Below are 13,200 nucleotides of genomic sequence, written 5' to 3' on the forward strand. Positions count from 1 at the left end.
GTCAGGTGAGGGACAGACTTGCATTTGATCACTCAACAGCGTGATGACGGAAGCCAACGTAAAATGCTGTGGAAGCACTTAAGGGGACAGAGGACAGGGTTGAAGGGTGGCCAAGGAAGGCTTCCTGAAGTAAGCAACACTTGAGCTGCACGTTGAAAGTTGACTGAGAGCTAGCAAGTTGAAGAGGATTCAGAGTCAGGCCTACACTGAAGTCCACTGTGGCCCAGAGGGGTTGTTCTCTGGAGACCCTGTTTGTTCCCATTACTTTTGTATAGCACGGCCCATGAACTATGAGCCAGCCTGCCTTAACTGGTGAACACCTTCCCTTCCCCCTCTCTCAAAAAGAAAACATGCTCACCCCTTTGCTGAGAGATTTGCCCAAATGGTCATATTTGAATCCATAAGTAGGACATAATTCCAGAGTGCAGAGACTGAACGTATCATTTTGCCCATTTATTGTGGCAATGGGCTCAATGGCTATTCTTCTGGAGACTTGCTCATGCTCAGGTGAAGACAGGTGCATTTCATAACCTAACCTATCAAACTACTTTGTCCCAAAGAGACTTGGACGGTTCCTCCTCCGAGGTCACCATCACCAGATGTTCCATGAGAAGCCATGAGACAAGGAATTTGACAGAGGCATCAGGATACCCACAGTTAGCTTGGACTTTGGCCAAATTAATAAATTCCTTGTGTTGGTTTCTACAGCTTTCTCACAGTATCTGCCAGGACAACCCCAGTTTGGTCTGAAGACCCAAGAAGATGATTCTATGTAAAATATCTCTGTAAAGAGGTCTACAAATAAAAGGTGGTGTTATTTCATTAAACTCAGAAAGCATTCGTCAAACACTTAGAATTGTCCAGGTCCTATGACTGGGACGAAAAGAGTCAGGAGACATAATCCCCACCCTGAGGAGTTCATGGACTCACAGAGGAGTTCAGACAGAAAAACAAATTAACTGTAATTCAATATGAAAAGTGCTATAATAGAGAGAGGTTCAAAGTGCTGTGGAAACATGGGGGAGGAAGTAATTAATTTTCAGCAAGTAGCTGCGAACGGGTGGTGAAGGTGAACAGAGGTGCGGCAGGTAGAGGGAGCTGCTCCAGGACAGGCCTGCAGGAATGAGGGCTCAGTCTTGTTGAAGGAAGAGGGAGGGGCTAGTATGGGGTGATTGAGTGTGAGGCACATGGGACAATGCCTGGAGATGAGGCTAGAGACCTGAGGTGCTCTTGGCCCAGGATTTTAAACCTTATCAAGTAGAACTGGGAGCCACTGGAGGCCTTTACACAGATGTACGTGGAGGGACACCGGGATCCAATGGCTACCATTCATTGAGCACCTAACATGTGCTAGGAACCATATTAAGCACTTACCTGTGTTTTCTCTTTTGACCTTTACAAGAACCTATGAGATAGGTGCTATTATTACTCCCCTTTCACAGAAGATGAAATTGAGGCTTGGAAAGAGTAGGAACTTACCCAAGATCCCCCAATAAGTGATAGAGCTGAGGTTCTGACCTTAAGCCCAGGTTATATATGTTTTTTAATTTTCATCTTAACAAATGCAGATCAACTAAAAGACACAAATACCAAGGAGAGAAAGGCTAGCTGTGATTATGATTGTGGCAGTGCTTCGGAAGGTCGAAAAAGTCTATGCAGATATCCCTACATGTCAGCAGTGGGCCTGCGATTAAGAAATTCACCTATTCAATTCAACAAATGTTTTTCAAAGCACCAGCGTCACACAAGGTCCTATAGGAAAGCAAAGATGATTTAGAGCAAAGAAACTCACTTCTGGGAGCTTCAAGTCCAGTGGAAGAAATAGATTAGCATGCAGAAATACATTCCCAGAAAATGAGTCTGGAAAAGAGGAGGAGCATGTCCCCTGGATTTAGAGGTTGGAAGAGGCCGCATTTGAGATGCGTCTTGAGGCTAGCTTACGTGAATGCTTCCCTTTTCTTACTCTAGAGGTGCAGAAGCGAGGATGGAAGAAACAGGACTGAGGAAGAAGCACCCAATTAGTGAGGGGCTCATCGGGAGGGGTAGTGAGCAGAGTGAGGATGATTGGAGGGTTGAGGCTTGAAGCCTGGGGCCTGCAGAGCAGTGGTGTCATTAACAGAAATAAGGAAGTCAGGAAGAAACCAATCTCAAAACGAAATTGAATTCAGAAGAAAGGCTAAACCTCTTTGTGGCACTCAGTTGATTTCTCTCAGAGCAGTGGTTCTCAACCAGGGGTGATTTTGTGCCTCATGGGACATTTGGGACTGTCTGGAGACTTTTTCAGTTGTCCTAAGTGGGGGAGGGAGGGTACTACTGATCTCTAGTGGGTAGAGGCCAAGGATGCCACTACAATGCACAAGAGAGTCCCCGTGACAAAGAAATATCTGGCCCCAAATAGTGCCAAAGTTGAGAAAACTTTTGGGCATTCCCCAAAGTATGACCTAAGCATCGTATGAGAAAATGGAGAAATAAAGATAATTCAAAGGCCATTAACAAATAGATTGCTTCTCAAAGTACATATTTCTAGTTGTAAAAATTGTAGAAAGGGCAACAGAGAGCTTTGTTTGGGATTCCAGAATGCCTACCTCTGATGACTGCACTCCAGGCCCCCAAAGAGCTAATACACTTTACTTGGATTCCTTCTTTCTCCTGTCAACACATTGGGTGGGGAGAGGGTGAGACCACCCCCTCATTCCTCAATCACACCCTCCCTCCATACACACGCAGCAAAGGAGAAGCCCTACAGAATTCTGCTCATCTTCCTTAATCAATAGAACAATATCTTATTAGCATGGTAGTCGTATTACTCATGCCAAAAGACAAGGTCCTCAACTTTATGAGCAATTCTGGGGGATGTAAAGCCCACCTTAGAAATTCGGACTTGTCAGATCTTAGATGGGGCCCAGAAATTTACATGTTTAACTAGTACCCTTAGAAATTCTGATAAGATGGGCCATGGGCCACAACTGAGAAACCCTTGCAATTGGGGCGGGAGAAGAAGGAGAAATGAAGCAGGGCAGTTTGCGTCAGATTGGGCAGGACAAAAGCAGGCAGGCTCTGAGTGCTGGGGTACTGAGCAGACAGGTTTCCATGGTAGAGAATGTATGCAGGGCCTGAGAAAGGTCTGAAGCACAAGAGAAAGGACACGGCGGATCCCAAGAATGGATAAAGAGGACAACAACAGGTGGTGCCGGGGACCAGTTGTTTTTTCTGATGTTTTACCGTCAGAATCTTTTCTCTGGAGAATTCTGGAAATTCTAACTTGTAAACCAAAATCTGGGAGATGTTCTGATTTAAGTGGGGTGAAAGGGCTCTCTTGAACTCTGCTACTTTCTGACATTTCTGAGAGCCAAATTCTACCAAAGAGTTGCAAAGTGAATCAAACCCAGCAGACACTCTTCAGCCAGACCAAAGAGGAAAAAAGGCACACTCATTGTTCAGGTCACGTCATCTCCTGAGGATCTAGTGACTGAGGTTTATTTGTTCATTTGATAAATGTTTTTCTGAGTACCAAGCATGGGCCAGGGACTCTTCTAAAATATAAGTCGTATGCTATGGCTATCCATCTACTGTCCACCTTTTCATTCTTCCTCTGCTCATTAGCCCAACTCTCAGAAGTGAGGAAAAGAAACTAAGTGAAACTCATAGTTTGGTTACTTGCTAATTTTAGTGAGCCATTTGGTGGTGGAATCCTGGAAACTGTCAACAGTAAAACCCAAGGCTTCTCTCACGTCTCCTTCATCTGAATTCTCCTTCTTCTTCATCTTTGCGTGTAATGGGCTGATTATTATGGTGAGATGGTGAACCTGTAAATAATATCTCAAGTCCTCAAGACAATGTTCCTAGGAAAAGGAATTCCGGGGGAGGGGCTACAGATAGCAGAAGCGAAAGTTCCATTGGGATCACACTAAAGCATGGCGGATGCTAATGGCAGACTGAGGGACCCAGATCAAGATGAACATGAGACCTGTTCCTGCTCCCTCCCTACCCTACCCCACTCCACTTCTGTTTCTACTGAGAACAGGACACACAAAGCTCACCTCTTAATGTTTCCAAATAATGCTGTTTTAAGAACCCAGCTGTCTGGTGTATGACAAAAATTAAAAACCCCAACAACAAAAATTACTATTCAAAGAAAAGTATTATTTTAGGATGACATTATTTTTTAAATTCACATTTTTCATTTGTTATAACATGTAGCAGTTCTGTGAACACATAGATAAGAGGATACAATAGATATTTGACAGTGTAGTTCTCAGAATATTTGCATATCCAAGAGATTATTTCAGCAAGCATACTTAGACTGACCCTATTAACCATTCACAATATTTTGTCTTGAATCCAATTCACACTCTGTAGACATGTCCAATTCACATTTCAGCTCTTACGCTGTTTTCCCTTTCATACTTTATATTAGGAAATAAATCCATAACATCAAATTTCATGACAACATCTGCTCTGGCTGACATGATTGAAAGGGAATTTCACTCATGCCAGGTTATTCTGTTTCTTAATTTGTTCTTTATCATACCTGAGAAGCAGGCTGTTTTATCAAGTCCAATATAGAGAATGGAAGCTACTGGTGCAGAATTCACAACCGGCACCAGCCCCAGCATTCTGGAGGGTGACTGTAAGAGTCCTCTGAGGTGGCATTATTGGCAGGATGACCAGAGAGTAATTCCAAGGCAGGAATGTCTTGCCACCTGTGCTCAAGCCAGTTCTGCCAAGTTAGCAAGCAGAGCATTCAAGATAAAGGTAGGGGCTAGCCCAGTGGCGCAGCGGTTAAGTTCACACGTTCCGCTTCTCGGCAGCCCGGGGTTTGCAGGTTGGGATCCTGGGTGTGGACATGGCACCACTTGGCAGAAGCCATGCTGTGGCAGGCGTCCCACATATAAAGTAGAGGAAGACGGGCATGGATGTTAGCTCAGGGCCAGTCTTCCTCAGCAAAAAGAGGAGGATTGGCAGCAGTTTGCTCAGGGCTAATCTTCCTCAAAAAAAAAAAAAAAATAGAGGTAGCTCAATGTATATAATGTGCAGTCACTTTTTATGAAAAAAAATGTGATGGTCAAAAAACATTAGTCTTTATATACTAGGGACTCATATTCTTGTACACCAGTGTTCATAGCAGCACTATTCCCAATAGCCAAAAGGTAGAAACAACCCAAATGGCCATCGACAGATGAATGGGCAAACTAAATGTGGTATATCCATACAGTGGAACATTATTCAGACACAAAAAGGAACAAAGTTCTGATATATGCCACAACATGGATGAACCTTGGAAATATTATGCTAAGTGAAATAAGCAAGACACAAAAGGACAAATATTATATGATTCCATTTATATGAAATATCCAGAATAGGCAAATCCGTCGAGATAGAAAGTAAATTAGAGGTTCCCAGGGGCTGGGGCAGGAGGGAGTGAGGAGTTAACGCTTAGTGCATGCAGAGTTTCTGTTTGGGGTGATGAAAAATTTTGGAAATAGATGGTGGTGATAGTTACACAACATTGTATATGTGACTAATGCCACTGAATTGTACACTTTAAAAATGGTTAAAATGGCAAATTTTATGTTAGATATATTTTACCATGATGAAAAATTAAATTTATAAAGGTAAAACCTAAAACCAGATGATCAAAGTGAAAAAAAGCATGAAAGCTAGAACTGAGAAATTCAACTAACTGAAGGTAGAAAACAGAGTGAGCAGTCATCTCAGAGCTGCTCAATTCACACTGTCCAAAAAGAAACATGTCTGTTGTCTTCCTCCTGCCTGGGCTTCCCCTGTGGATGTTTACAGCACAGATTTGTTGCTGCCTTTCGAGACCTCATCTCGACGTTTAGGGCCATGGCGCCTGTTTTCTCCAGCTGAGCTCCCCTCTGCGCCAACACACCTGACGTGAGATGAGGCTCCAGAAGCAAGCCAGCTCCCAAATACGCTTCTGCCTGGAGGAGGTGTTTTAACAGATGTCACGTTCTCTGCCTTCTCCCAGCGCCGCTTCCCTCCCACCAGCAGAACATCAGCTTCACCTACTGCATACTAGGAATTGTGTTTTCCCCATTTAAGGGATACCATAAGTGAGCCTGTGGACCGTAGGGAGGTCTCCTGAGTTGACGGGCCATGAAAGGCCTACCCATCTCTCAGCCTCCAGCTCCTGCTTGCTGTCAGAAGGAGAAAAGGTTACTTTCTGGAGCCGTTATGGGAGCCCAAACCCAGCTCCGGCAGCAGGAGCAGGCAGGATGGCAGTAAAGTTTCCATATCCCCCGGGGATGTAATCACATTCTCCAGCCAGGTGCTGGGAGTGAGGCTTGTGGCTTCCAACCTTCTTGGCCCGAGGCCAGAGTTTCCAGGCTTCCCTGCACCCTTCAGATCCTTCCCATCATCTTTCCAACCAGAAGCTTGTTAAGCTTTTCCTGTGCTTTTATTCAGATTTCAAGGCACCCTCTGTGTGTTCAACTTCAAAGAAAGTTTGCTGCAGTCAGTGCAATTCTGTAACAAGTGGAAGCTCCAAACAGCTCTGTCGAAAATGGTTTTGTTAAAATGAATGGGGCTGGGAGTCTTCCCCCACCTTTTCTTTCCAATGAAATTGCATTTGTGTCTGGATTAACTTGCCCGATATCAATCCCCAAATTTTTAAAGATGAAAAGCAGAACAGCCACACAATATTTAAAATGTGAAATGATTACAAAATGGCACCAGGCCAATGTTTATGAATCATTGAATATGATCATAAAATCATAAAAAATAATCACCAAAAGGTAAATAAATTACCCAGCTTACGGCTTATTTTGTGTAGGGTCGGACACAAAAGCTGCAGCCATGAATGATTTATGCCTGTTTTAACAATAATACTCATTTTACTGAAAGATGGTCAGCACTTGGGCTGCTGTGGGCAACATGCCAGTTGTCGAAAGGTTAATGTTTCAGCAGCAATACACTAAATTATGAATAATACCGGTCCCAAAATGGAAGGTTATTAGCTCAGTATGCTTAATTAGCCCAGCTAGAACTTTGCCATCAAGTAGCAGTCCCCATTACTGCGGCACTAGCGATGATGGGGGATGGCAGCCTTGGGCTTCTAATGCCAGAACGGGGGCAGGTAGAGGCACGAGGGGTGTGGGGTGTGTCCTTTACTTTCTTTTCATTTGGTGTCAGGGAAGCATCTCAGAAGCTGGTTTTCAGGATTTTGGACTCTCCTACGGTTTATCTTTGAAGACTTCCCAGAAAGAAAGAGCAGAAATTATTTGGGAGGGGCGTGGTAGTCAGCCTTGTGGACCCACCATGATTTGCTTCCACATCTGCATGTTGCTTGTTAGCTCAAGACCTACCAAAGAACATAAGGTACCATTCACCAGCCAGGCTGATCCATCAGCACTGACCCAACACAGGTTTTTATTGAACAGCTACTATGTCCTGGGCATATACAAAGCAGTTGACAAGACAAACACATTTTAGATCGAAGGGAGGGGACGGCCCGTAAACGACCAAACTACGCCATTAGTGCATTAAGTACAGCCACGTGACTGCTTTGAAGGGAAGGTTTAGAACGCCAGCACCTGGACTGGAGTCGGGGTAGGGGTTCTTGGAGAAGGCTTCCTGAAGGAAGTGCCATTTGCTCTGATCTCTAAAAGGTGAGTAGGAATTAGTTAGGTGAAACTCTTCCAAGCAAGGAACATCTAAGCCAAAATGGTGGTAGAGTATGATGCAGCCATTGCATAAAAGGGGTTTAGAAGAGCATTGGCCTGCCAGGGCAGTAAGCATGCTGTTGAGCACCCAGCTGGAATGGGTATGTATGTTTGTGCATGTGTGTGTCTCTGTGTGTATGTCCACACCTGGCCCCACCATCTCCCCACTTCCTCGCCCCATCCTGGCTTGGACCTGCCAGGTGCTCCGGTTTAAAACTTGAAGTTTACAGCCAGGAGTAGGGCTGGGTTTACAGCCATGCCATGCCGGCCACGTCCTATGCTGGCTGTCTGCACCACCGCCTAGTTCTACTGAGTACTATTAGTAGCTTGTTTTTCTAAGCCCTAAAATTCATTTTCTTTTCCCGCCTCGCTTCCAGAAAAATAAATAAAAGTGAACACATCACTCATTTAAGACGAGGAATGGAATTTAGGTTGCGTTTTTCTTTCTATTTTTATGATTAGTTAGAATTTTCCTGGGAACGCCGCCAGGAGGGCATTATGGTGAGATAATGTCCTGTATTTAATCAGTACTGCAATGGCGAACTGCGTTCTGTGAGGAGAAGCCGAGTTAACGCATCCCTCTCTATCTGGTCTATTTTCAGGATACGACGGGGTGGCCCAAGATGCAGACGAGACTGAGAGGTGGCAGGGCCCCAGGCTTGTGTGATGGCCCACGGGTGGACAGGACGCAGCTGTGACTCATTCTCTTCATGCAGGACCCATCAGCTCTGAGAGCCCTGAAACCCCCAAAGGAGCTGCATGAACAGGGCCCCCAAGCAACCAAAGTGATCGACCTTGGTGGACACTTTTGGCATCTTCCTCTGCATCTTTCAGACGTCCGTTGGCCTGGACACACTTCTTGCTTTCAGACGTGCATCCCTCCCTTTTGCAACCCAAACCCAATGTGCGCAGGGGAAGCACAAGGCTTCTAGGGGAACCTGGAAGTCAGCAACAGGTAGGACCGGATCGGCTCCTTCACTCTGCATGTGCGTGGTCATCCAGAGATCCCCAGAACCTCCGCTGGAGGTGACAGCTGGTGGTGTGCAGTTTCCAGAGTCGTTCTTGTTTTCTGAGATGATTGATCCATCACTGAAGAATGAAAGAATCCCTGGCAGTGGTAAAATAGAAAAGGCTATCTTAGAGAGATGTCTTAGAGAGATGTCTGAAAGGGAGGAAGAAAATGAGGACCCAGGGAAAAAGGAGAATGGATTTAGCCTCAAGGAAGGGAGCACAGAGAATAGGCGAATGGATCAGATTGACTTTCTCTGCAGTTAGCGCTGGTGGGCAGGAGGACAGGAGCATGTGGGGCACGCAGATGCTTTCCCATTTACGGTTGTCCCTATTAAATGTGGGGTCTGCAGGAGCCGTCTGTTCAGGTAAAGGCAGTGGAGAGAACAGGATGCCCCAAGCAACCCATAAATAGCAGGGTGAAGACAAAGTGTTTATTACTTAGCCTCATGAAGCCCATATAATGCTCTCCCAGGGTGCGAGAGAGCAAGAGCATGTGTGAGCTGGCCCATGTGTGTCCCGGGAGTGGGAGTCCCAGACCTGGTGTTCGCGCTTGGCTTGATTCTATGAAGGCGTCTATTTGATGGAACGTACGGGAACAGTTCATAGCCAGCCCAGCAAAACTTGTGCGGAGACAGAGCTTTCTTTTTCTCTTTCCTTTTCCTGTTTGCAGTGAGAATGAGGCCTTTCTCTTTTCGGCCCTTTGCTCTCCCCAAAGTTGTCTCACGAGGTCATTGCCAGCTGACAGGCTTCCTTTCAGTGCAAGGTTTGGACGGAAACAATGCTCTGTTTTCTGGGGGGCTGGTGAGACTCTGGGCCTATTCCTGACCAGACTGCCCTAAATTTAAATGGGTTATTGTTTTAGTAGGGCTGTCAGTTTCTGCAGACAATTTGGTCTATACGATGCAAGACTTTATCCTTTTATGTGTGTGCGTTTGTATGTATCTTACTGTAGATATACATACCATCACTATTGAGCAGCAGAACAGTGGTTTAATATCATCATGTTTAGTTTCAAGCCAGGTTCAGCCACATTATAGCTGTGTGTCCTCTCTAGCTGGGCATTAGCATCCTAGGTTCAGACTAGTTTACCTATAAGACACCTTCTAGTTCAAATGTTCTTTAACTCTGTAATTGAAAGATATTGCGTTACCATGTTCAATAAAAGCTTAAAAGCACTTTCTCTGAATGGCTTATACATTGGCAGAACTGATTTCTAAGAGCAAGGATATGTGCTGAATGTTCTGCTGAATCTCCTGAATACTGAATTTACCGGTTTGCAAAGATGAATGGAAACTGGTGGAAAGTAGAAGAGATCTGTGTTGTCAAGTTCCAGGGTCTTAAAAAATCCTGATAGATGGGGGCTGGCCCCGTGGCTGAGTGGTTAAGTTCGCGTGCTTCACTGCAGGCGGCCCAGTGTTTCGTTGGTTCGAATCCTGGGCACGGACATGGCACTGCTCATCAAACCACGCTGAGGCAGCGTCCCACATGCCACAACTAGAAGGACCCACAACGAAGAATATACAACTATGTACTGGGGGGCTTTGGGGAGAAAAAGGAAAAAAATAAAATCTTTAAAAAGATTCCATTTAAAAAAAAATCCTGATAGAGGTACTCAGGGTTATCACCTACCATAATCTTTGTCAGCAGTGGATGATATTTTGAGAATTAAGAAGCACTTTCAAAAGTGACATATTAGGAATTTCTGAACGAGGACCCAGCTCTGCAAATTTTCATCTGATGAGGGACGGCAAACAGATACAAGCAATTCACCAAAACTAAGGTTGACTATTTTTGATCATTATGAATAATGATCAAATGCCATAATATCACATTTCAGAGGCTTTGGAGGAAAGTAGCAGGATAGTGGTAGGACTTAGCAAGCCCCAGCCTCTGGGATACTGGGAACCCTCTGGCGTAGCCAAACTCAGGCTGGTGCTGGCTGGCTCTGCAGCAGTGTCGCCAGCACAGAACTGTGCGCCGGCCTTCCAGGAAGGTAAGTCACTAGCTGGGCCAAGAAAGAGGGATTCCCTGGGACTCTGCCAATGAGTGCAGTGGGAGTCACAGCCCAGCAGCCACTGAACACCACTGCCAACTCGTTTGTAGATCTCTGTGAGGTGGTCTCTCCCAGGCTGGCTAGCCAAAATCCTTTTTGGAAGAGCCTGACACTGCTGCCTGCCTGGTGAGTAGTCTTCACTGCTTCTTCAACATACCTACCCACCTTCTTGCCTTCCTTCTCCAAACATTTATTGAACGTATGCTATGTGGCAGACACTGTGCGAGGCACACAGTACTCATAGACTTAAACAAATGATCCCTGAGCTAAAAGTAATTTTTGCCTCATGAGAGAGATAACTAAGTAGACAATCACCAATATAGTTTAAATAGGGTTATGTACACTGAACTCACAGAGCACAGAATAGGAAGAAAGTGACTTGGCCTAGAGCGGATGTCAAGAAGATGTTTTGGGTAGATATTGATGGAGATGGGACAAGGTATTCCCAGGAAAGGAAACACAGCCTATTTTGGAATTATGGGTAGATATTTTGTGGATTGAGTGTAGGATTTGGGAAGAAATCAAGGCTAGAGAGGAGGTTGGAGACCACCAACCAGCCTCAAAGCAATCACAGCTTCGGTTCGGGAATATTTCTTCATCCTTATATCCTACAGACAATTTCCCAGGCCTGGACTTTGGTGGGGGGAATCTCCAAATCGTGCCGTCTTTAATAGAAGACTTGATGATCATTATTAAAACCTGCAGGTCAGTGTCTCTCAGAGTGGCATCCTGCCTCTGTGTCTGTAAGGATGAGAGCCTTGCCTGGTGCATTCATCCTATTACCGAATGAATCCTGAGTCACAGGGCTTCTATTGTCAGGAAGCTGTACTCTGATTCATGACAGTGCATGGTCAATGGATAGTCTGGTCACCACATCCGTGATTTAAGCACAGTGGAGTCCTTGATGTTTCTTGCATTAGACTCTTTGTTCAATGATATAGTTGGTTTCACATTGGCCCAACCCTCTCCTGTTTGATTTCCCCTTGGTAAAAGATGTGCATTGATTGAAGAGATGCGGGTGCATATGTAAAGATGTAATACCATCTTTGCCTTTGGAAGTAGGTGTATGGCTGAACAGGCTACTGAGATCTGGACCCAGGCCTGCATTATATCCATATGCAGAGGCCCCACCCAATCTAACCCTTCCAATGAGCCATGCCTGTCTGCTCTTACCTATCTCTGGCTATATCCCAGCCCCACACTCCTACCATGGGGATTAAGTAGTATGACCTCTCTTTCAGGCCTTATATAAGATCAAGACTCTCCAATGACTAGCCAACATGGCCAGCACTGTAGAGGTTAGAAGACCAGCCTTCTCGTGATAACACTAGTTCTTATTGGTGGTTCTGTCTTCTGAAATTGATGTCTCAATATCCCTGATCTCCTGAGCACGTACATCTGACTGCCTTGAACTTTAAGACCTAGTTGATGTTTTAAATCTCATGAGATTACCTGGATTCGTGGCCCCACAACCTCCTTGTATGCACCACACCTGCCTGGTCCCTAAAGATCTGTCTGGGTATGGAGCCCTAATCCTCATTTTTCCCCGCTCATTTCTCCCTTGTCCTTCTGCACGCTTAGAGTTGACAGTGAGACAGACTTCATCTAGGTGATTCCTCCTGTATTCTAGGCTATGCATACTTACAGAGATGGTAAGTACAGGTGCATGAAATGAAATAAATCATAGTCTGCCTCGGCTTATAAACTTTTTGTCCCTTACAACTTAAGACACTTCCTGATCTTTAAACCACGTTAAATCTCATTATGTATTAGAATTTGGCGACACTATTCTTCACTACTGGAAAGAGCCCAGGCTGACATGAACAAAGTATTCTTGTCCATGGAAGAAGATGTATGAATACTACTTGCTTGTAGAGTCCCATAGGATTCTTGTCTGTCAGCCTCCATTTTTAATTAGAGTTGTAATCATCCCTCAAGGGGCATCTGGAGGCTTCATTAAATCTACCGGGTTCCCTCTGATATATAAAATTGGTGATGTTTAAAATCTTGGCCGGGGGGCCAGCCCCACGGCCGAGTGGTTAAGTTCGCACGCTCTGCTTCAGCAGCCCAGGGTTTTGCCAGTTTGAATCCTGGGCGCAGACTGGCACTGCTCATCAAGCCATGCTGAGGTGGCATCCCACATGCCACAACTAGAAGAACCCACAACTAAAAATACACAACTATGTACCGGGGGGCTTTGAGAGAAAAAGGAAAAATAAAATCTTTAAAAAAAAATCTTGGCCATATCAAAAATAATAGCAAGTTGGAGAAAATGTATCTGTCATCCAGGGGCTTCAGGTAACGTAAGTTCCCCTTTCATTCCTATAGGACCAAGACTTTTCTGTAGTCAGCACAAAAACAGCATCCTTTCCAGCTGGTACATTTGCTTCACGTCCACTTCACATTCCTGGAGCCTTACATCTTTATACTCTCCAGTTACATCTTTAGGAG

At 45.0% G+C, this 13,200-nt stretch overlaps 1 protein-coding gene across 1 annotated transcript in view; it reads left to right on the plus strand.

The window, feature by feature from the left end:
• Window positions 1-13,200, plus strand: part of ZFHX3 (zinc finger homeobox 3) — a 1,295,574-nt gene that overhangs the window by 1,020,452 nt on the left and 261,922 nt on the right. Inside the window, exon 14 of the mRNA XM_070613798.1 lies at window positions 8,288-8,640. The gene's annotated coding sequence lies outside the window, so the exon portion shown is untranslated. The remainder of the gene's footprint in view (window positions 1-8,287; window positions 8,641-13,200) is intronic.

Source organism: Equus przewalskii, chromosome 3, assembly GCF_037783145.1.
Source record: "Equus przewalskii isolate Varuska chromosome 3, EquPr2, whole genome shotgun sequence".
NCBI classification, from domain to species: Eukaryota; Metazoa; Chordata; class Mammalia; order Perissodactyla; family Equidae; genus Equus; species Equus przewalskii.